This window comes from Mustela erminea, chromosome 2 (genome assembly GCF_009829155.1).
Source record: "Mustela erminea isolate mMusErm1 chromosome 2, mMusErm1.Pri, whole genome shotgun sequence".
Lineage (NCBI taxonomy): Eukaryota > Metazoa > Chordata > Mammalia > Carnivora > Mustelidae > Mustela > Mustela erminea.
This window is the reverse complement of record NC_045615.1, coordinates 119,186,036-119,210,921: the sequence shown is the minus strand read 5'-3', so window position 1 is coordinate 119,210,921 and position 24,886 is coordinate 119,186,036. Positions and strand designations below refer to the sequence as shown.

The 24,886-nt window shown below is 39.7% G+C and overlaps 1 long non-coding RNA gene across 1 annotated transcript; it reads right to left on the bottom strand.

Moving 5' to 3' along the window:
- Positions 1 to 1,242: 1,242 nt before the first annotated feature.
- Positions 1,243 to 18,127, bottom strand: LOC116583760. Its single transcript, XR_004282877.1, has 3 exons — positions 18,064 to 18,127; positions 8,937 to 8,940; positions 1,243 to 1,253 (listed from the first exon to the last, which is right to left on the bottom strand). It is a non-coding gene; the product is annotated as an uncharacterized LOC116583760 (long non-coding RNA).
- Between the last annotated feature and the right edge of the window lie 6,759 nt (positions 18,128 to 24,886).

Here is a 24,886-nt window from a genome sequence, read left to right as displayed (position 1 = left end):
AGCAAGTGGTGAGGATGATCTGATAATGATGATGATGATGATGATGATGATAACAAAAGGCCTTACTCGGCACTTATAGGTGCAATGGAAGATTTTTCCATGTGAAATAATTAAAGCTCTGGTTCCCAGGAGGTGTGACTTTTCTAATTTGTCCCTTTGTGGGTTTTTTGTTTTTTGTTTTTTCTTTAATTTTTTTATTTGAATACAGTTAAGACACGATATTATATTAGTTTCATGTGTATGACATAGTGATTCAACTTCTTTATATGTTATGCTATGCTCACCACCTATCATCATAGGACACCATTGTCCCTTTGGATGGCTCAATAGCATCAGCATAGGGAAGGAGGCTGTGAACTTCCTGTTGTGAGGCCATCCCCAACCCAGAGAGGTGCAGTGTAAAAAGATCTGTGAGAAGACACATTTACCTCTGATAGGAAAGCTTCCCAGAAGAGGGCAGTTTTCTGGGTGGACAAGAAGACAACGACAACTGTAATGGCTAATGTTGACAAATGTTACAAGACATGTAGAGGTAGTTGGAAAAGCTGGGTCATGTATGAGAGAAAGGAAATGGTTAAAAAAAAATTAGACTGGTAAAGTAAGTAGGGATCATTTTGTGAAGACCTTCCTGTTTCACAGCAGAGAGTTTGATGCTGAAGCATACTGTGTAGGAATGTGGTATGCTCAAATGCCCACTTTTGAAAAAGATCACCCCAGTATGAGACGGGATTTATAGAAAGGCAAAATGAGAGGCTGAGATCTTAGGAAGCTGTTATGCTGGATAGAGAAGGGAATGATTGAGAAAACATAGTCATTATGATGTGGACTGGGGTAGATACTAAGCACAGAACCACAAAGGAATATTACAGGCCATCATGACCCTTTGGTTATGGTGGACCATGACCTCTAAAACACCAAAAGTTCCATAGCATCTTGCTGATGTTATGGTAGAAGTAGAAGCCCCTCTACTATTTGTCCTTTTCACTGTAAAAGCACGAGGTTTCCAGCCCTTCCCCACCCCCATAACTTCATCCTCATGCTTGTGTTCTCTTGGTCCACTGAAGTTCTCATCTAACTGTATATTTTGTGCAAATCACCGAGACCTAAAGAATGTTTTTGTCAAAGAGACAAACAACTTTTAAAGCTGATTGAAACTGATTTTACACTAATCACACTTCCACTTCTTCATGGACTGCTACTCCTTTGGAAAGAGAAAGACCATGTTTGAAATGATTAGAAAGTGGAGAAGGGCACTATCCCTGTAACAGATGGCACCTAGGGTACAACTCTGTTACCTTTCTTCTGTGCAAGGAAGGAATTTCAAGGGCTTCAAGTTTCCCTTTTAGGCCAAAAATGTATCCACTAATCCACCTGCAGCATTTTCTTTTGTTGATTTTCTCCCTGATCTCATTATTCTTCCAGTCACTCTAAACTGACCTCAGATTAGTAATTTACACCTTTGCAACCAACTACATTTAGAGAAATCTTCCATTTGAAACTTGTCTTACTGACTAATTTGCATCTTTCAAAGATATAACCGGTGTTACATTTGCATTTAGGAACAAGTCAATATGATTAGTCCCTCCAAAATTACATATATTTAGATGAAAAATCTACAATTGGCAAAAGTCATAGTGATTCCTCTCAGGTTGGTTTTTACTGTTTTGTTTTGTGTGTCAGTTCTGATAGCGTAGGATTTCTTTTGATGATGATGATGATGATGATGATGTTTTTGTAATCCAAAGTAGGTAATAAGCTCACAATGGCTATGAACACTAAAACATGTGCTTCTATTAAGTCAAAAATAAGCTGAAATTGATTAAAAATAATTTTTTTTGTTTTCATTTATAAGGCTGTGCAAAAGACTGATATAATACAAGAAACATGATGGTAATACACACTTTGTGATTACAAACATTTTATCACATTCCAGCAGATGGCCCACTACTTTCAACACTAGTGAGAGTTTATCTGCTATGATTGGATTTTGTCCAAATCTAGAGTTGAACAAAACAAGTTCTGGCTTCTGTTCTAATACATATTTTGGATAAATCACCCATTTTCTGTATATCTCCATCTCTTCGCTGGATTTGGTATGCCTTGATCCCCTTGATCTTAATGACCTAATTCAGTTCCTTGATCCCCATGACCACATAATGTAGTGGTAGAGCAAAATAACGATCCACAAAATATGTGAATTGTCTCTTCAAGTTTATTTCAAAATAAAAGACAAACTAAGAGAAATGATTTTTATAAATGCATTGCATCCTTTAAACTCCCAACTACAATGTGTATTTCTCAAGGCCAGTATCCAGAAGATATTTGTCTTGTTTCTCTGATTCCCTTTTAACATATTCTTATAAATACAATAGACACTGATTTTTTTTTTTTATTAAACAACTGATGAGTGAACTGTTACAGAATATTGCCATTTATGTCCCAGACTCAGTTAGATCCATAGAACATACAACAGTAAATCAGGACAGGCTCCAGTCACAGCTGTAGCACATAAATAATGCTCCAATAATACAAGCTTCTTGTCTAATTTAGTCATGTAACAAGACACAAAACTTTTAGCAATTCCTATTCAGTTTTCTTTACACTTGGGTGTGTATTTTTTTTTTCTTTTCTGCACTGAACTAGATCTTACAAATTACTGTCCTGTGCAAATATGTTATTTTATCCAAGGAATGTGGTGATTTATCCAGAGAATATGGTGGATGACAGTAGCTCTTTGACCAAATACTGGAAAATACAGAAATTTGGGGAGAGATCTTTTTGGTTTCTCCACCAGTGGAATCCTTAAGATGATTTTGGGTAAATGGCAACCAAAGCTGCTTTCTTTTCTTGCCCTTAGCTTTATTTTCCCTCAAGGAACGATTCCTCCCACTGATCCTACAAACACTCCTAGGCATCTAATATTGGCCGGAAACTATCTTGGATGTGAAAGTGAATAATAAAGACAGTCCCTGACCTCAGGTAACTCTTAGGTAAAGAAAATCTTTAACTACTTTAAGCATGGCATTTTTAGTGATTCCAATTGCCCAAGATAGTACCGACCTCACAAGGAGGATGTGAGAGGAAGCTCGGATAAGATCATGCATGAAAAATGTTTAAGTCCAAAGCTCAGTGCAGAGTAAGCGCTCTACCTGTCCCAAGAAGATGGTGGGAATTGGGGCCCCAGAGCAGACATTTGGAAGCCGGAGAAGTGACAAGTTTCCACAAGTGATGGGTGGAAATGTTACTATGGCAGGTGATTAGGAATAAATAGAGTCTGGAGAGGAGAGGTCCTGGAGATTTTCTTTTCCATGTGGAGATTTGGGGCAGATAAAACAAAAAACGAAAAAAATAAAGGGACAGAATAAATGGAAAAAAAACAAAAAACGAAAATAGTTTCCTTTTCCTGAAGCCAGGTCTTGATAAATTTCTAGTCCAAATATCAATATCTCTTTTCCTGTGCTCTTTTTCATTTTCTTAGCATTAGCCCATCTCTCTTAGGTAGCTGGGCAGCCCCTTCACTGAGTGAGCTCTATGGTCACTGTGTATGTACTAACAGCATGGGTGGGGCTGGGGGCTGAAGAAAGGCCTCCTGAAAAAACAGCAAAGGGTGAGCTGTTCTCTCCCTCCTGGGGGGAGGGGTGTGAAAAGGGGTAGCCATGGGACAACGGACTGGCCAGCTGCTCAACATATAAGCATAGAGAATGGAGGCTTCTCTGCTGAATTTCTAGAACCTGGGACACTCTAAAAGCCTGCAAACCATCTGGGCTATGCTCTATCTCTAGAGCCCTCCATTAGATCACCACCAAGTACGAGAGATTTTTGTCTTCTAAATACTTCTCAACACTGCCTCTTCTCTCTACTCTGATTCAGGTTGGACTTCTGCACTGGCTTCCTTACTTATCCTGAGGTTTTCAGTGTTTGTCATCAAGTGTTCAATTGCTTAACGTACTGCTGTGCTCCTTAAGATGATTTACAAAACCCTTCCCAGTCTGCCTTCCCAGGATGCCTGACCCTCTCTCTGCCTCATTTCCCCCAGCTCTGTCTCACACTGTATCTCCAGTGACTCTGCATTGCTTCCAGTTCCCCTAGAACATCTCATGCTGTTTCTCTCCTCCTTGCTTTTGCTCACGCTGCCCTGGAATCTAGAATGCTGTCATCAAACTCCTACTCATCCTTGAGAAGAAATCATGACAGTACCTCCAGCAAGGGTGACTAACTCATCTAGAGTTGCCTGAGAATTTCTAAGGTTCACACTGAAAGTCCCACATCCCAGAAAATTCCCCCTAAGTCTTCACCTTCTCTAAGCCTTTCTTAACTCCTTGCTGGCCAAGTCAAATACCCCTCCTCTGTGATTTGATAATACTGGTAATCTGTCCTTACCACACTGTAACGTATAGCATGTAGCAAGATATATACTTGTAGATCTTGACACACGCTTTGGTTCTGATCTCCTTAAGAGCAGGGACTACATTAATTTATTTTAGTTTCTGCATCCCACACAGCAGAGAGGTGAAACACAATGACACTTAATAGGAGGGAGAAAAGAAAGAACAAAAGATGGAAGGTATGTTATAGTAAAACATGTTGAGCTCCAACAGACTAAGAAGTCATGGGATTTTCAGTTACCATAGGCACTGAAGATGTAAGATCTGTTGATTTCATTTTTCCTCACAAGTGAGCCTCTTTCTAGAACAATACCTGGAAATAAAGAGCAATGTGCTATTTGATAGGATATCTTTTCCAGGTATATACTGATGGGAAATTAAGAATAAATTCTAAAGACCTGTTGTCACCAATAAATGCCAATATTTCATTAGCATAATAGAAACATATTTCTAACTTACACATTTGAATTTAGGATGTTAATATTCCCCACTGGCAGGTAGCTTTCCACCATGTGGTCACTCAGGGTCCCAGGTTTCTTCAGTCTTATATCTCTGCCATCCCCCTGAAGTCAGAAGTCCCCTAAATCCAGACATCAAGCAGGAAAAGAGTATAGGAAATAGATTATGGGTGGTTGTATAGCTCAGTTCTGGGGGGCTTCTGCACATAACTTCCCATTAGCTAGAACTTGGTCACATGGCCACACCCAGCTGCAGGGGAAGCTGGGAAATGCAGCTTACCTGTGTGACCAAGAAGAAGCAAAAATAGGTTTGATGAGTGGCCAGTCATCTTCTGCCTCTCCACTGAAACAAGATTTGCCCTATTAATTGGGCATACTTGGGCAAGTTAGTTTGTTTCTCAGACCCCTTCCCAGTAAAATGAGGATAATAATATTGCATAACTCACAGGGAGGATGTGAAGTGAGACTCAGATGAGATAATGCATATAAAATGATAAGTTCAAAGCCTGAGTTATTCTAAGTGCACCATAAATATGCATTAGTTATTATTAATTTTATTATTACTGATATTGTTACTATTCTTATGGCATTACCACTACTCATCTTTATGTGAAGTACATTCATTAAAAATATTTTTTTCTAGATCCCTTGGGTCTCTGAAAAGCCATCGTCAGCTTCACATAGTCTCATACCCTTCATCAATCCCACCCTCAGGTCCTCTAGATGCTTTATAAATCCTAAGCCACTAGAAACAGTTCAGTTCTTTGACCACAAGTATACTAAATGTCAAGTGTTATGAAATGCAGTGTTATCCACCATCAGACAATGACAAACTATAATCAAATACAATTTCACTTGTATTCACCATGCATTTTATGAGAATACCATAAAGTTGACCATCGGCCTCAAAAACCAATAGTAAAACCCTATGATTCCTTGTGCTCTATTTCCCTGGGTGCCTTCAACAACAACAACAACAAAAAACTGTTGATTTTGAGTTGTCTGAAGTTCTCTCTATAAAAAATTACCCTCAGTCCATGGCTTTCTTTTTACTGGGCTCAAATAATGGGAGAAAATGGGAGGACACCACAGAAATACACATCCATAGGAGTTATCTAGAGTCTAGCGGTGAATGATGGCCTCCATTTTAACTGAGCTTAAACCTTAGACTAGAAGACAAAACTCTAACAGTGCAGATCTGTTTGGAAGAGAAATCCACATTCTTTCTAATACCAAACTGAGTCAAAGCAGCAGGCAATAGAGACATACTACTTCAGTTGTACAGAAGACTTCTATCTTCATAGATATCTAAATAATTCATTACCATGTTATCCTCACAATCCCTGTGATGGAGATTATAAATCTCATTTTACAGATAATTTTTTTCTTTTAAAAGAGCTTTGAATTTAAAGAGGTTGTCCAAGGTGATAGGATGTAGGATACTAGTGACTAGAATCCAATTCTTGTATTCTGATTCCTGGAACATTGCTCATTCTTTTTTTTTTTTTTTAAGATTTTTATTTGTTTATTTGATAGACAGAGATTACAAGTAGGCAGAGAGGCAGGCAGGGAGAGAGGAGGGAGCAGGCTCCCCGCTGTGCAGAGAGCCCAATGCAGGGCTGGATCCCAGGACCCTGAGACCATGACCTGAGCCAAAGGCAGAGGCTTTAACCCACTGAGCCACCCAGGCACCCCCATTGCTCTTTCTTAATTGCTGATTTCTCATGGCACAGCATAAAAAACCAGTATGCACCAAGTAGAAAGATGTATACTGAACGAGTCAAAATTAGAAAGGTATGGGATGGAGGGGAGAGACAAAGAACAAGGACTGTGAAAAAAATATCTCTACCATAATTTAGTCCAAAGTCAATGACCACAAGTGAAGCTGGGAGGAACAAAATCCTTAAAGAGCCGTGAGGAAAAATAATCCTTAAAGATCCAGGAGGATTTAATTCTGGAAGAGATGTTGGAGTAAGATATAAGTTCCAGAGTGGCTTTATTTGAACCGAGGACACAGAACACCACAACCAAACTTATTCTTGTGCCCAAAAGGAACATGGGCAGCTGTGGAGTCTTCTTACCCTAAATCTTCAAAGGAGAAAGACACTCTTGTTCTTCTGAGTTCCTGGCCTTTGACCTACACATGACAAAATGGCTATTGTAGACGCAGGTAAAAGGCCCAAGTACTTAAATCCCCTCCCTCCAGCAAGCTGTCTGAGGGGACCATGCCCTTCAGACAAGGTAGCATGTATGAAAGGAAGTTTCTTAACAGTAGGCTCACTTTATTTCCTTGATTATTTCCCCAGAATGCCTGCAGAAAAGAAAGATAATCAACATCTGAACAGCTGTGGACAATCCACAAGGAGCTACTTAGTTCTTCCTTAGTGATGGCAATTTATTTTCAGATTTTAATTTAAAACACAGAACTGACCCCAAACCCAGCATTATAGTCCTTTGCTAATCCTCTCCAGCTTGTGTAATTTTCCTTCATGACTATGTGCTAGTGTTCTGTTTTGTTGTGTCATGCTTTGTTTTTTCCCTTCTCTGACTGCTCTGCTCAAATTTGGTGTAGGGTATGCGGAGCATGGGGGGAGGGGCAAGCATGATGACATTTACACTGCACCTGTTTCACCTAGAGCCCCATCACTTCCAAGCAGAGATTCCCCTACAGAAGCAGTAAAACAACCTCCAGGAGGCACAGATGCTGCCCAGTTTCTGGGAATCCTTTGTAAGCATGGCTGCCTTGCACACTCTTATAACTGTTAAACTCATTTGTAGTCTCCACACGCCCACCCCCATCTTGTATGCTCCCCCAAATTGTCCCCTGAAAATATAAGTTCCTCCTGAGTATGTATTACCCAAAGAATAAACGCAGTCATCTGTACAGAAGAGTTTGTGCACGAAGACAATAATAAGAAATGACTAGAAAAAACTAGTGGCAAGTCAGAAGCTAGTAGCAGCTGATAGCTTCTGTAAAACCTGTCTCGGGCAATTTGGTAAGGGTGATTTCAGCCCACACGTGGGGTACACCCAGCTGGTTAATAGTCAGCCCCAATCTGCATCAGATCTTTCTGGCAATGGCCTCCTCCCCAAGTCACTCAAATGCAAAGGCAAGTTAGTACACCTTTGCCATTAGATGTTTGCTGCAATGCAGTCTTTTCTTGGCTCCTGAACTTCATCATTTGGAGCCTGATGATAGAAACAAAGGATAAAAGGCTGTTTTCACATTTTATTTAGCCAGTTGTTGGAATTGTACAAGCCTCTTTTCTTCACCACAGCCCTCAGTGGCTTGGCAAATATGACAAGTGTGATTAGGCTGGAACTTCATTATACAGTCATTGAGGTAGCTCAGTATTTCATATAAGCAGAGTCCTTATAGCCTTTACTTGATTACCAGGTCCTTGAAGAGGGCTCAGGGCTATTCCAGTATGTACCCCCCCACCCCGCAATGCCCTGCACTCAGGTCTGCAGGGCACAGTGGATGCTTTTTCAATTGAATTGAATGCAAAGGAGTTTATATTGAAATAGCAAAGGGAATCCTTTTCCTCTCAGAAAGGTCTCCTTGCAGGTAATTTCCATTTTCTCATTTGGCCTTTATACACTCTTTTTCAGATTTCCTGACATGAACATTCATTACTTTCGTAATCATTTATTCTAAAATCAGTTGTTTAAAAATGAAGTCTCCTCAGAAGACCCTGGGGTTCTGCCCTTAAGAGGGCAAATTTTTATTCTGAAAAATGCATAAAATGCAGCCTTCCCCAGATCACTACAATCTTAGGTTTATGAAATGATTGTCTGCACAGAGAAAAGAAGAAGCTGTTTGGGACCAAGTCTTATGGATATTTACAGCTGCCAAGACATCTATGCCATATACATATGTAATCACCTCATATACATATATGCACCCACACATGCCTTGAGAGCTTCAGGGTTTTAGCTTAGGAACTGAGGTAACATTTATTCCCTTGATAAAAAGATGGTCTAAGCCTTAGATTCTAAAGATGTATGTAACCTTTCTAGGACCACAGAACCCAATCTGTTTTGATAAGACTCCTATCAGCATAATTGATGGACCTCCTCCAGTTTTCCCAACCCCCCTAAACTCTGGTTTCTTAGCTAACTGGAGGGGATGGATCCTGAATTCTTTTTGCTGCATGAGGCTCCAGCTGTTACTCCTTCACAGATGCTTCTCTCTACCTTGAGATCTTTCCTTGTCATTGTGGCTGTTCCCCCAAGAGCTGTCACCTCTTGTAATCAATGCCTCCCCCACCACATACGTGCGTGCACACACACACACACACACACACACACACACACACAGCTGCAATTGTGGCCACCTCCTGAAGGACTGGAACAGACATTTGCCTAAAGACTACACTGCACAGGAATGAGTCTCCCAGACTTCTGGATACTCTGTGGTCTAGGGGTATATGCACACCTCAAATTTTATGGAGAACGAGTGTTTGTCCCTTCTCTTCTAGCAAGAAGCCCCCATGGGATGCCTGCTGCTTACCCTCTCTCTAAAGTTTCTAAGACTTTTTCTATTTCTTTTCTGGTTGGGAAAAAAAAAAAAAACACACATAAAACGAAAAATTCACCTGTCTCAGTCATCTTTTCACTTACTGAATAACTAACTTCGCTCTTGCCCTTTAGTATTAGTCAAGAGCTACTCTGGGAGCTCAGACAGGTACCTGGCTCTAACCAGCTCTTTTGGAAAAGCAGAGCATGGAGGCTGGTGGAGGGCTTTGGAGTCATTGACTTAGGTAAACAACAAAGATGAAGAAATAGTACAGGTTGAGGGGACTTCACTGCAGGGGTTCCCTGCACCCAATCCCCTCTCCCTCTCAGATAGGCTTCTCTCTGGATATCAGCTGTGTTTTTTCCTAACTTTAATGAGAATCCTCGATAACTTCAATCCTGGAAACTCTTGCTCAGACCCTTGCACCTCATAATATAAGAGTAACGCTTCAGTATGAAAATCCTGAACTTTGACAGCCCGGCTGGGATTGTTGTGAGGTTAGAGATCCAGGACAAGTCTGTATTCATGATCTCATTTGAACCCTGTTTCAAATCAGGGTTTCAAAAATCTGTTTGCAAATATATTACCTTGTTCCAAAGATGAGGAAACTAACTTAAGTGTCTTTGCTGCTATCTTGGAATTCAAGAGTAGGAACAGAGGAGCTCCCATAGTTGAAAGCAGAAATACAAGTGGAAGGTAATAATAAATACACTATAATAGTTAAAAGCAATTATTGTTTTCCAGAGATGGTGCTAAGTACTTTTGTATGCATTATTTTATTTTCCTTCCATCAAGTGAATGGTATAAGTTCTATTATCATCATTCTACAGCGGAGAAAATCAAAAGTTATAGAGATTTAATAATTTGTACAAGGGCACAACAGTAAGGGAAGAAGACTCAGGCAAAGATGTGCTCTGAGCCACTCATCTCCAATATGGTCCCTGTATCCAAGAACCTATTCTCTATTGTAAAGTGGACTTCACAAGACAATAAGAACAAATAATACATAATTAAATGATAAATTGGGTGGGATACAACATAAGTTCTATAGGAATTCGAAGCAGGAAAAAATGAAATCAATGGGACCATCAAGTCAGAAAAGACTTGATGGAAGAAGAAATTTCTGGGTTCCAAAGGATACAGAGGAGTTAGTACCTAGGTGACAGTATTTAAAGAAAGAGGACCGCATAAGCAAAGGAATGTGGTCAAGAATAACTTTGGCATCTTTGAGATTGGAGAGAAGGAAATGAATTAGAATAGAAAGGCCAGTCTCTGAACTGAAGTTTTCAGCTTTTCAGTCTCTGAAGCTTTCTTGTCTTTTCCTTACTTCATCTTATGATCAGAGTCCTTCCAAATCTGATAAAAGCCGTGAGTTCTCTTCCCTTATTAAAATGTACATACACTATAAAAATTGTTCCGTGCACAAACACTAAAAAGACCCTACTATTTACACACTCCTTCCCCAAACAAGTCCATCCATGAACCTCTGCTGCAGAGCTCCTGGGTCGGATTCTTTCTAGATTAGATTAAAACCAGGTACCAAGTAGTTTAGGAACTACATAGGACAGGCAGACCTGGACTTTATATCCTGGTAGTTCTAACCCCTGTCTGGGCCCTCAACATCCATGTCCTGAAGTACTCTATTCCCTCATTTGAGAGCTGTTCACAGAACATGGAGACTACAAAAGGAAGTCTCTGTGCTAGGCACTGAAGAAACAATCTAGTAGTTCCATATCCTCCAAAGAACTATTGACTAACTCCCTTGTCTTGGTTCTCATCGTTACATTCCTCTTCATCATTGAACCATGCCATTCTCCATGAGTTGTCAGATGCCTTAGCATTTGGTAGGGTTCTGTATAGACTCTATTACTCTACTACAATTTCTCGCCTCAACCTACGTATTTGATGCACCTGACATTCACCGGCCAAACAAATCCTTAGATAATTTCACTTGTACTTCTAGGGTTTCTAAAATACACTCTTTCCTTGTATGTAGATGCTGTTTACATATCTGGAAAGTTTGTGGCTCATTGGAAGCCAGGCACCTTTAAAGCAAGAGAATTCAACGCTTGGCTCGACCACTGCCTCGCTAGAAGGTCTAGGATAAAATGATACTCCTTGACCTCAGTTTTTGGATCTGATAAGTGGGAATAATAATTATGTCTACATTTCATAATTCTAGTATAGAAAACAAATAATTTATATTGGTATTTGGTGCTCAGTAACTGCTCAGAAATTTGTATTTTTTTCATCTTTATCAGCATGCTCATTGCTTTATATTTTGAATTCTTGTAGAGAAAAAAAAAAAAAACAGAATTTTATGTGTCATTTAATCCTGTGAGAAAAGTAAATTTTGGAGGGGATATTTAACCAGTACCTTCTTCACATATCTCAAAGTTTGGCATTTTTCCTGATTTCAACTATTAGATGGTGTTGCCTAAATTCGGATTTCTACTTCTAATGAGCTACATGAATGACCTAATTATTTAGCTAACCATGCAATGAGAGACTTTTTACTTTAAAACATCAGTTGTAAGTCCCTATGTTGATCAGGCTATGTTTCAGTGCCAGGAGACCTTGTTAGATCATTTCTTGCAATCAATTAGTGTATAGGCAAGGCTATAAATTCTTCAGCTGACCTCTCCCTCTAGGTTTTGATAATTTTCTTCTTTCCCTTTATTGTGGATAAAACACCCAAGAAATACCCTAAGCAGTTGCCATCTCATTTCTGATGTTTAAAAATGATATCCTTTTCTGGCCCAACTTCCACTGCCACAGAAAGCAGGAGGTCCACTGCAACCTCTCCCTGCCTAATGGTGGAAGGCAACCCACTCTGGACTCCCTGAGGATTTCAAACAAAAGTACACAGTGCCTTGGAAAGTTACTGCAGATGCAAAATACCGCCATTAAAGGAACTATTTTAAACTAAATTGATTCTTTGTTCTTTAGCCAATTGGCTAATCCTCCTCTTGAGACATGCTTCCATTTAGGAAAGCTAAAAACACAACTCTGAGGACTGTGACCTAAGAAGGGAGAGATATGCTGACTTAGACATTAAGTAGGATTGAACCGAGAGGGCAGCTGCATCCTGATGAGCTACTTGAGGATTCCTCCAGGCTTTGCAGGCCCTTGTGGCCAAAGCGCATCCACAGAAGGGATATAAGAGAAGTCAAGGGAAACCGACAACAAGACCTGGGTGTCTGAGTCAGTGACAATGTCAGCAGGACAGTCCATCACCTGTATTCCAGTCACTGGATTCCAGCAGTGGCTTCCTTCCCCCTCTTGGAATATTTAAAATAGCTTCTACCTCCCTGACCTTCACGAAAAATTCTGGTATCCTGGTCTTCACCTGGTCTTGAGGAAAACCCTTAGGTGTATGCAATAAAACCATTCAATCTCCTACATGGGGTTGGTGTTGCATTCACCTAAGGGAAGGGGAGACATAGAGGGAATGGTGGAAGATGGAATAAGTCCAGGAAGACAGAACTATGGCCAGAGCCTCATAAACATCTCTCCTAAATGTTACAACAACTTTTTTTTTTTCATTCTTAACCTTTTGCTATTATTTCATTAGTGCATGGTGTCCATTGCATGGCAAAATGCAGAAAGACAAAATATGAGAAAGAATATCCATAACCCCAACCCCCCAAATCCTTTCCATCATTTATATACATATGTATGTATATGCATCTTTTATATACATAAGATATACCATATAAAGTTTTTTATTTAATTACATACATCATTCATTCATTTAGGATGAATAAATAGTGATGATTAATTGTAAATGTCAACTTGACTAGGCTACAGAGTGTCCATGTACTTGGATAAACATTAATTCTAGCTGTGTCTAAGAGGGCATTTCCAGATGAGATTAGCATTGACTCAGTAGACTGAGTAAAGCAGTTTGCCTTCCCACTGTGGATGGGAGTCATCTGGTTGCCTATCCTCTGAGGGCCTGAATAGAACAAAATGTGGAGAATGGAAGAATTCAGTCTCCTTGCCTGACTTCTGAAGCTAGAAGACTGGTCTTCTCCTGAACTAGGACTAGAACTTACATCACTGGCTCCCCTGGTCCTCAGGCTTTCAGTTTTTGGCCAAAGCTCTACCACTGGTTTTCCTGATACTCCAGCTTACAGATGGCAGATCGTGGAACTTCTCAGTCTCCATAATCATATGTAAACCAGCTACTTATAATCTCTCTCTCCGTCTCAACATATATGTATGTCTTAAGTAGAGTGTTCCAGAGAACCTCAACCAATACATGAATATACATCTACATTGATATTTTTAATGATTGCATAAAATCCCATTGTATTATTAAACCATAATTTGTTTCTTTTAGTGTCCCGTTTGGGGACATTTACATTGTTTCCAAATTTTTAGCAATTTTATAAGCAACTTAGAAAGCTTTTTTTTTAAGATTTTATTTATTTACTTGACAGACAGAGATCACAACTGGGCAGAAAGGCAGGCAGAGACAGAGAGAGGGGGAAGCAGGCTCCCCACTGAGCAGAGAGCCCCACGCGGGGCTCCATCCCAGGACCCCGGGATCATGACCGAAACCGAAGGCAGAAGCTTTAACCCACTGAGCCACCCAGGTGCCCCTGAGAAAAGCATTCTTAAACATGCATTATTATGCATTGTTCTAAATATTCTGGTGGGCATGTTGGCTTAATCATCCCTCCCACCTCAGTCCCTAGTTTCAGTGCCTAGATTAGGACAGTTGAGGCAGGCCTATGCCATTGCCTGGGGTAAAGGAAATCAGAGCACCACATATTCAATTCGATAAACTTCCAGGAGCTGAGTCATTACACTCTCAGAAGCTCAGACATCATCATCATCCTCAAATTATCATTGAACAGTTGCTTTGTAGGGAACACTCACAGCATGTGCTTGCCAGACTGAACAGCTGAGTCAAGCCTACTAAGCACAACCCAAGGGGCCACTCCTTAGATGAACTCTGCTCCAACCTATCATGAATCTAGGTCAGAACCGACGCTTCCAGCAACCACCTTAAGGAATTCAGAACAATGAGATCATATCATATGGTTCTCTTATTCCCACTCTGTTTTGAATAATTTTAGAATAATTTTTAAATATAGAAGCTTAAGATTGATGGGGTTGGGAACCTGCGCTGGGGAAAGAGAGAGCTGGAGTAGGTAAGTATAACCATCTCCAATTAGAAGTGCCGTCAGTACACATAATAAAATATTCAACAGCTTCCCAGGGATGTCAACTTATTCATAATTGATTTAAATGAATCACTGAAAAAAAAAGGCCTTTAATCGCTCACATAACATGTCTCTGAAAAATTAAAACTGGAATCACAGTTCAATAAAAAAAAAATCCAGCCCGTGTTCCAACCACCTAAATGGATGTGCCGTTTGCTATGGCCACTTGGTTAGGTATCTCCACACTTGAGGCAGTCTGAGACTTGGGCCTCATCGTGTTTAATGTCAGACATATCCAGGAGGCTATGAATCACACTGTCCTTCATGTGATCAGTGCATTTTAAATTATTTTTCATCTGGAAACTAAAAAACAGAAACAAAAATAATGGACGATAAATCCTTATACTGCTCACCTTCTTGTATTTACAATGTTTTAAAGTCCAAATGTAGGTGTCTGAAAGAGCCCCAGGTAGAAGAAGCTTCTGTGTGGCTTCTGCCCCTGAAATCCCTTTGCAGTAATATGACTGTTGATGCCACATTGTACTAGCTGATAAGAGCCAACAGGGCACGCCTCTTCCCAAATCTGGATCCAGTGATACTCAGTTCAGGAGCTTGAAATTGGTCACAGTAGCAGTTTTTACATCACAGAGAATGGCAAATGCTACTAATCAGGGATTCTTTTTTTTTTTTTTTCCTCTTGAAAGCCAGTTGTTAAACATTTACCAACACCTCACTGCTCCATGCCCTTGCCCACAGCCCAGTAATTCACCTCTACTGACCAAGCATTTCTAGTGCAAAGTGCACACACACACACACTCTTTAGAACTTGCAAGAAGTATCTCTTTACTAATTAATAAAAGATAATCTCAGGCTCACGAATGATAGGCATTTTCTTCTATCCTAAGAACAGATGGAAATTCTACTTATAATTCTCATTTTCATTTTAATATTCCCAAGACATATTGACACCCTGAACTCTCACAGTAGTTAAAATAAGAAATTAAATTAGGAACTCTTAAGCAGCTCATATATAATTGCTCATGTGTCCGTTTGTCAAACTACAGTTTTCAGAATAGCTGCAACTTTTCCCTGGGATGTTCTGGATATATATACCTGTATCCTTGGTGTGCACCTTCCAGTAAACATTTTGCGCTCAAGTGATTTGATTGGCTCAGATTCCACAAAACCCAGAGTTAGATCCTAAGTGAGAGCTGCCACTTCCCTGCTATGAATTAGTATCCTTACACATGAATGCATTAAATGGCCATCATTAATAATCACCCAAGAATGAAACCGACAGACAAAAGATTTGCAGGTTCTGACTCTATCACACCGATCTCGTTTGTTCCTTGATTTGTTAAAATTTCATGGTTGAGATAATACAAATTTCAGCTAAGCTAACTTACTGGATCTTAATACTTTATACTTAATACTTAATACTTAATACTTAATACTTACATGGATCTTAATACTTTCTCTGTGAGGCTACATTACCAAACAGTATCTTTTTTGAGTATTTTATTTTCTGTTAGTGGAAAAGAAGAATGGAATAGGGACCAAGATATGTAGAAAATACTTAACATATCCTACTAATGACCAGTAGCTCACAAAAGCTTTAATACAGTACTAAATCACTCTCTTTGCCAACTGCCTATTCTAGTAAGAACTCCGACATTCCAACCTGCTGCTTGGGCTCAAAAAATGTTTAAAAAAAGAAAGAAAAGAAAAGGCAATTCCACTTTCATTTCTCTGGGTCCATATGCTCTTGGGACTCTCTCAAATCAGACTTCTGACTACTTGAACTCATTACATGGGATAGATCCAATCACTTATTGTAACAGACTGCCTGAGTGGCTTCAAACAACACAGACTTATGATCTTACAGTTCTGAATGGCAGAAGTCCAAAAGGGTCTTACAGAAGTAAAATCAAGTGTTGACAGAGCTGCATTTTTTCCTGGAAGCTACGGGGAAGACATTTTCTTGCTTGTTCCAACATTTTCATGTCTGCATTCCTTGACTTGTGGCCCCTTCTTCCATTTTCAAATCCATCAGGGTATTGTCTTTAAATATTTCTGTCTCCCTCTCTCTCTCCACCCCTGCTTGCATTATCACATCTCCTTTCCTTTGCTTATCTGCCTACCTCTACCTTTCCCCTTACAAAGTCACTTGTGATTACATTGGGCCCCTAGGTAATATGGATAATTTCCCTAGCTAATAATTCTTAAGTTAATCACAACTAAAAAGTCCCTTTTGTCATGTAAAATAACATATTCACAGTTTTTGAAGATTAGTACATGGACATCTTAACGGGGTCATTATTCTATTTACCCCAGTGAAGAAACTGCCGTTGGAGTCTAGAAAGTTAGTGGCTCTGGTTTTAGTAAAATCAACTTGTAAAACTATTTCCTATATTAATTTGGAAGAGAGAAAATGGACTTGCACATCTTACTAAAGAGACCTCCAGGCAAATGGTTGAAAGTGCCAACAGGCTGTGTTCTGTAAGGAAGAAAGAGATTAGCTACAGAGAGAATGGTTAAGTCTGCAAGCAGAATTTCAAGAAGATATAGAAGAACCAGGATCTACTGGGTTGGAAAACAAAACTATTTCACATTTTCACTATCTTTAGTCAGTAAAAGATTCAAAAATGAAGAAATGACCTCAGGGTTGAGATCAAATCAAAAGTTTATCTCTAAGACCTTTTGTTAAAGGCCTCAGAAAGATTTAGCAGAGTGCCTAGTTAGACCCTCTCCACTAGAATAAAGAGTTTCTAAAAATCTTAAAGGCTGTGTTCTACAGCACCCTGACACTTAGCCCAAAATAGAGAGAGGTCTGTCTCAAAAAGAATTATGGATGTGACTTTAGGGGCATGAGGCGAACCCAGTTGGATTCACAGAATTCCCACTGAGTGGCCAAATGTAAAAGCTTTGTACCAGCTTGGGCTAGAAGGGGCAGAGACAGTTCAAAATGAAAAGAGGCTCTGGGCCCCCAACATTCTACAAGCAGGGAGCAAGCTGAGAAAGCTACTTAGCTGCAAACATGGGCCATTTCTTTTAGAAAAGGCAAATCCAAAGGACAGATGCAGGGCCCACAGAAAACAATGAACTGGGAGCCACTCCCATGGAGAAGAACTGAGCCCTAGTCAAGAAATATTCCCTTCCCTAGAATAAGGAGCCCCTGTGCTGTGTGCCTGGCTGGAGTTTAGAATTGTTAAGGACCTCCTCCTACTCCTCTTTTTTAAATTTTTTGTTCTGTTTCTTTTGTTTTATTTTTCTAAGAAGAGCAGACTGCCACATGCAGTACCTCATTTAGATGTGTTTGGAGTCTTGGAAGCTTGACTACACTACATTCTCCTACAAATGGACCTTGAGAGCTTGTTTGGAGGGTCTGGTAGGGGAACACAGCTACTCATATACACATACCCTTTACCAAAGAAAAATCCTCCTCTGTCGGAGAAGGTCATCTTCCTTCACCAAACACACTGTTTTGGGAGGGACACAGAAGGAGATGTGAGAGAGGAAAGGGACACCTACCTTGCCAGCCAGATCAGCCAGATCAACCCTGGTGATCAGTGGGCTGACAAATGTCAGAGCCAGATTATTCTCACATCCTACCTATTTGCCCCTTTTGATTTAGGTTTTTGACACTGGTTATCTTGACTCTGTCCTCTGTCTCACCACTGTGTATTTGGTCTAGGAGTCAAGTAACTTATCTTTTTAGTTCATGGATCTCAAGACTAAGAAAAGCTGCACACAAATGACTGGGTTTCAAATTGATCTCCCCCAATTCATCTGACCTCCCAGTATCCACGTCTTTGTTGAGTCTCCTTGCATAGACTCCGAGTATGATTACATGTATTATCTTTGGCCAGTAAGACATCAACAAACACGATAGAAATAGGGATTTGAAGGGAACTTGTAAGTTTGGTGTTTGTTCTCTTATAATGCTGCCCTCACAATAGCGTAGTCTAACCTCCTTGAGAATAAAAGACCATGGGAGATAAAAGGTCCAACCATTTCAGCTGTCCCAGCTGAACTCAACCTCCAGTTAACGTTGTAGCTCAATAGAGCCACTTGAATGTGCACAGGCAAAACCAACAAAAAGCCACCCAGCCTTGGGGCACCTGGGTGGCTCAGTGGGATAAAGCCTCTGCCTTTGGCTTGGGTCATGATCCCAGGGTCATGGAATGGAGCCCTGCATGAGGTTATCTGTTCAGCAGGAAGCCTGTTTCCTCTTCTCTCTCTGCCTCCCTCTCTGCCTACTTGTAATCTATATCTGTCAAATAAATAAATAAAATCTTTAAAAAACAAAAACAAAAAACCACCCAGCCAGCTCCCAGACTAAGTATGTAGCAATAGATGATTGAAATAAGAATTATTGAGATGAGACAAAGTTCTAATTTAATTGACTCTTTTCAGTGGCTCTAGCTTTCTTCCATTGGTACTGGATTCTCTTTCATAAATCTTATTCTTCATAATCATAGTCCAAATTTTGCCCTCACTTTTCCCCACCCAAGTCTTCCAAAATCACATCTTGAGGATCTTATATTATGTTTGTCAATTTTAATAAGTTTTGAAATAATATCAGACCTTATATGATCTCATAAATACAATCCTTGGGCCTTCTGTATTCTACTTACCCAGATTATAAATTTGTATGTGTGTCATGGAAATAAAACTTCATCAAGAGGAACCACCACAATAGTTTATTTTAGAAAACACCTTTTTTTCTCAAAGTATTTTTTCATTTTTGTAAAAAAAATATTTTAAGTGCCTTCCTTTTTTCCTCCAGGTTCTACCTGAGCCTGGGCTCCCAAGCAAGGTCAGGAAAATTAGAAAATCCTCCACCACTCAGATTGATGAAGCAAATCCAAGTACTTCAGTACCCAAGTCCCTCCTGGGAAGTAACTTCCATGTTCACGAAAGGACAGTAACTCTTCCACGTTGCAGCTCACTATATTGTCTCTCTGAAAATGAAAAAGGGAAATGATCCAAACACACTCCCTTACTCACTGCCAAGGACACTGGAAAGAAACAAGATTTCACCTGTTCTATTACTTCACCCACTCCTGTCCTCAAACCCACGAAGCAGGCAGAGCTGTATCGTCATGTCCACTTTATGGATAAGGAAAGCAAATTTCCAGTAGGATAAGTGCCTGACATGAGGTCCCAGAGCTTGTATAAGGCATTGTAACCACAGCTTAAATTCAGGTCCCTCTTTAAAACAGGATTCTGACATTTTTTTCTTTTTTTCTGCTTTTTTGGAGAAACCTGGTCCCAAGCCCTGAACACTCAGCTTATAAGCAGGTAAATTGGAGCTTGCTTTGTAACCTTACATGTGAAGTGTGGGTAATGGTGGCTGCACTCCAGAGTTCTTATGAGGATTAGATGAGATAGAGTAGAGCGGAGACAGAGAGGCAACAGTTAAATATGTACGCATTGAGCCAGACTGCATAGGTTTGAATCCCAGTTCTAATTCCTAGCTAGGTGGACTGGGGCAAGTTGTCTAACTTCTCTGTGCCTCTGTTTCTATGACTTTAAAATGGAGAGAAACATAGTAACCTTACCTCATAGAATTTGGGGGTAGATTGAGGAGGAGCTAATATATGAAAAGCTCTTATAACAGGATCTAGCTTACAGTAAGCGTCAGTTTCATCACCCAAAGCCTGGCATATGAGTCACACTCAATTGGCTGCAAGTCCTACACTCTTTTCAAGTCCTTCTGCAAGTCCTTCTGCTCCACGTTACTTCAAAACTTCGAGTTCACAGGCTCAACTTCCGTCTATCAGATGTCCGGTTTCTGAACCAAAAAAACACAAGTTCTCTTAGTTAACACTATTTTAAAAATTCTTTACTAGAATGAATAGAAAGTTTGTCTCTGCTTTGATGAAACACAAATGATTTTTTTTTTTTTGCCCAGCTGTAGTTGACTGTATTAAATAAATTATTCACTACGACAGAGTAAAAGGCTGAACATTTTTGAACAAAAGAGACAGTCCTCGACCACCTAAGAAAGCTCCGTGGTTCCCTGTGGAGTTGAGCAGACACCAGTAGGGATCGATGTCTCAGAGAACCGAGACTGTAAGTCAACCATTCAGCAAACTTGCATCATCCTCTATCAGCTTCTGTGACTCTGAGCCCTGGGGATAAAAGAAGAAGTCAATCAGAAACATTAATAAATGCTGAGTCTGAAAACAGAGGAGTTTAAAAATAATGACAGAAGTTCAATGCATATTCAGGAGACTTCCATTATATGCACATTTAACTTACTATGTTTTAAATATATGCTCTCAGGTAGAAAGAGAGAAGGAAAGTCAGAGAGACAGTGGGATAGAGAAATAACTACACAAGGAATGTAATTGATTCCAAACAAAATTCCTTACCACTCCCCGCCTGGGAATGGAAGTGACATGGGGCCATAGTTCTGCTACCCTTCGGGAGATCTCCATGTGTCTCTGGAATGTAAGCTCTCACCGCAGTGAGTGTGAATGTAAGGCTAACTAAGGGGAAACTGCTTTTCACACACCTGCCCCCAAATGCAAGCCAACATCTTCCCCTGGTGCCCAAGGAAAACAAGAGCCATCTGCTCCAATATTGGAAGAGAAACTGTCTGCGGTGGATTTCCCGACGCAGATGTCAGCCTCCAATGGGTTGCCTTCCTAAGGATTTTAAAGTGTAATTTTAACAACAGGAGGTTTTCACATTACAGGCAACTCCATTGTTCTGTTTCTTAGATTTTCTAGAACAGCATTTCCTCCCTGGATCTTCAATGTAACCTAGAAAAAGGAACTTCAGTCTTCCTTCTATAATGCTAGATGTTAAGCCTTCTAATTTCTCGCTCATAAATTTAATTGGATTGCATTTTGATGATTTAAAGGATTGCAATCTTTTGTTTAAAAAAAAAAAAAGCACTAAAACAAAAACCAGAGATATTTATCCCTGCTTCACCAATCCTAACAACTATCATGTGTTCATTTCATACTTAGGGCACAAAACCTTCAGTCTCTGGACTCTGGCTGCATTCCCGACATGGAATATAGTGTTTGCAATAATAAAACTCAGCAGCAGTCATTTCTTTGGGAAAAAAAAAAAAAAGATCATAGCATTAGTACTGTGCTTTTATCTCCTGCTATGAAAGTGATACCCCTGTCAGAAGGACTTGTTTCAAGTTTATCTGAAACTCATTTATCCTGAATGGGTTAAAGTATTGCATCTCCCAAGAAATTATCCATGGGTGGGAGAGAGGAGGAGAAAACTTAGAGGCTTTTGAAACTCAATTTTTAACACAAAAGATTCAGACAGATAAAATTTCAGTTTTCATTAGAGTGAAAATTTCTCAAACTGGAAACTTTATTTTACATATAAAATAACAATGGAATTATCCTATTTTCTCTTTCTCAACTTGGATATCAGTACATTAGATTCAAATTTTGGCCTAGGTTGTGTTATGAAGAAGTAAAGCAAAGCAAAAAAAAAAAAAAAAAAAAAAAGAAAGAAAGAAAGAAAAAAAAAATCCCAAGAGCTGGGTTCATAGCTACCAAATTGTATCTTGGTAACTAGTAAAGTTAAACGTGTAAATGTGTAAAAAGTACCCATTTTACACATGAGGAGCCTGAGGTTCCAAAACGTTAAATTATGTACTCCAGTCTCATAAATGATGGGAGTAAGATTGAACATAGGTCTCCTGACACCACAGTGGCTTTTTCAAATATGACTCAACTCTCCAAACCATAGCACCAGGGAAAAAAGGTAGTTAGTTTCACTCGCTTCATAATCAGGGACGTGTCTACTATGTTCTGAGCCAATGACCAAGAAAATAAAGAAGAGAACACCCAAGCCCTCCTCTACACTAAAGCTTCAGACACATCCAGAAGTTAGAGTGTCCTCTTTCTCCAGGAAAACGCTTCCTCCCAGAGAGCAGGTGGGAAAGTGCCTACACTCTGTGAAAATCACAAATCCATCCATAAGCACCAAAACAAAAACCAGGACAAAAGAGACTTAAAAGCCCAAAACAACTCAACTAAAATGACACTTGGAAGTGTAAAAGAGTTAGAAATGAAAGGAAGGGGCACCAATAACATTACACCCAGACGGCTGAGCACTTGGCAGAGGAAAAAGGGGGGTTTTAGGTTTAATGTATCAAAATGTGCTGCCGGTGGTGGCACCTGGGCCCCCTTCGCTCAGCCTCAGGGAACTAGAAGAGCTGCAGCTTCTAAAAATCACTGGCAGCAGCAAAAAAAGAAAAAAAATCTGGATAACTTGAGATTAACTTTCTGTCCCTCAGGCAGATATATGCAGAGTGGGCAGAAGCAAAAAATAGAAATTCCCAATCACCTTCTTACAATCTTCCCCCAGGATTCTCCAAGACCGCAATGCTGTCATGGTAGCGATGTGTGTTCTTTCACCGAACCCCGGAAGACTGGCTTCTTCGGTAAACACCACGTTTTTCACACACCTTGATTCTGTCTTTTATATTTTTCAATTTTCTAATCCATTTCTTCCAATAGCTTCCGAGAGAAGAGGAAAAGAGCTTTCAAGGTATAATGTAAAAGTATACAAATGGATAACCACATGTGTGTGCACTTCTGGATGCATTGAAGTGAGTATTTTGATTCTGACGACAAAGCACAAAATGAAGTGGATACTAGAAAATAAATTTATTCCTCAGGCCTAATTCAGGCCTTCCAAAATCAAGTAGAAGCCCAAATTATTTGATCAAGTGAACTTGGTAATAACTAACCACACACTGTCCCTCAGTAGTATGTGGGGACAACTTGGTCTAGCCCCATTGCTTATGACTGTCATCATTGCCCTCCACGATGTAGCATTTAGGCACTTAACAAGATTTAAATAAGCATTGCATCTCACCACTTACAATGGTCCTAAATCATGAACTCTCTGAGGCTTAATTTATATATCTGCCTAATTAGGAAGTTCAAAGAAATAATCTCTGATGTTCTCCCAGCTATGTCATTTTCTAAGAATTATCTAAGACCTGCAGTATATCTAAAATATAAGCATTTTGTAAATTCTAATTTAAACCAAATGGAAGTCAAGAGATTATTTTAATGAAGTAATAAAAACGAAGGACAAAAGTCAAAAAGAGTGGATTCTAATTCTGGTGCTTCCATTTTGTGTTCTGGTTATCTCCTGGCTGTTTAAAAAGCACACCAAACTTGATGGGATGTGCAACCCTAATCAGTCCTGAGGATTTCCTCTCTGGAAATGTCTGGACTGAGGAGTTGGATCCCGTGCAGGTGCACTGCAATTGCATCAGATGGTGAGTGGGCCTGGAGTTAACTTAAAGTCTTCCTTACTCCCATGCCTGGCTCTTGACTGTGGCCATCACCTGGGATTTCAGCACAGCCTACCTGTTGGCCAAATACTGACAGATAGTCTGCACTTGCTTGTAGTGCAGCAGCTGGATTCTTAGGGAGATCTCTGTGAGATATAGAGACAGCCAGATGTATCGTGTCGCCTATTATGACCTGCTCTGCGAAGTCACGTAGTTTCACCTAGGCTGCATTCTGTTCCATAAAAACAAGCCACTAAGTCTTGCCCATATTTAAGAAAAAAGGAATTTGCCTCTACTTCTTGATGCAAGGAAAGTCAACGATTTACAGCATGATTTTTGAAATCACCACATTGGCTTTGGTCAAGTCACTTAACATCTAGGACACTATAATTCAATAATTTATCAAAATGTATCATTTTACTGTCTAAAAGCCAAATATATAACAGTAATGAATTCAACTGTGTTTCTCCAAATATTCTATCTTTCAAGAGATCAATATCAAAAATAAAAATTAGCATTCATTATGTGATTAATATCCTAAATTCTTTACGTGTATTTCATATTTGCTATGTCACAGTTACAAGGGTCATCCCCTTTAATTCCTACAAATGCACCTTAAATTCAGAGTAATAAGCTAACATTCAAGAATACTGACAAACTCTATGTTTGCTATTCCCCACACACAGAAAGATTGTCAACATTTCTTTGGAGTTCTGTGAGAGTAATTTATTTTAGTTTCAGATATGTTTTCAGTATGTTGATCATTATGAGGGAATGTTACTCTTTATATGAAAAATGAACACAGCTGCCTCAAGGCCCTCTTTCATGTTCATCTGGACATAGTTTTCTGTAAAATAAGTCATCCTTAAAGGGTTCTTTTAATCAGAAGACACATATATGTCATGATTCAGTAGGCCGATCCTCCAGGAAAACCTGTGAACCACATTTGAGGACACCCATCCAATAAAGAAAACTTCCCCCATCAGGGGAGACACTCAGCACTTGCGGCAAGCCACGCTGTGGCAAAATCCCAAAAGTAGAATGTAAGAATGACAGAT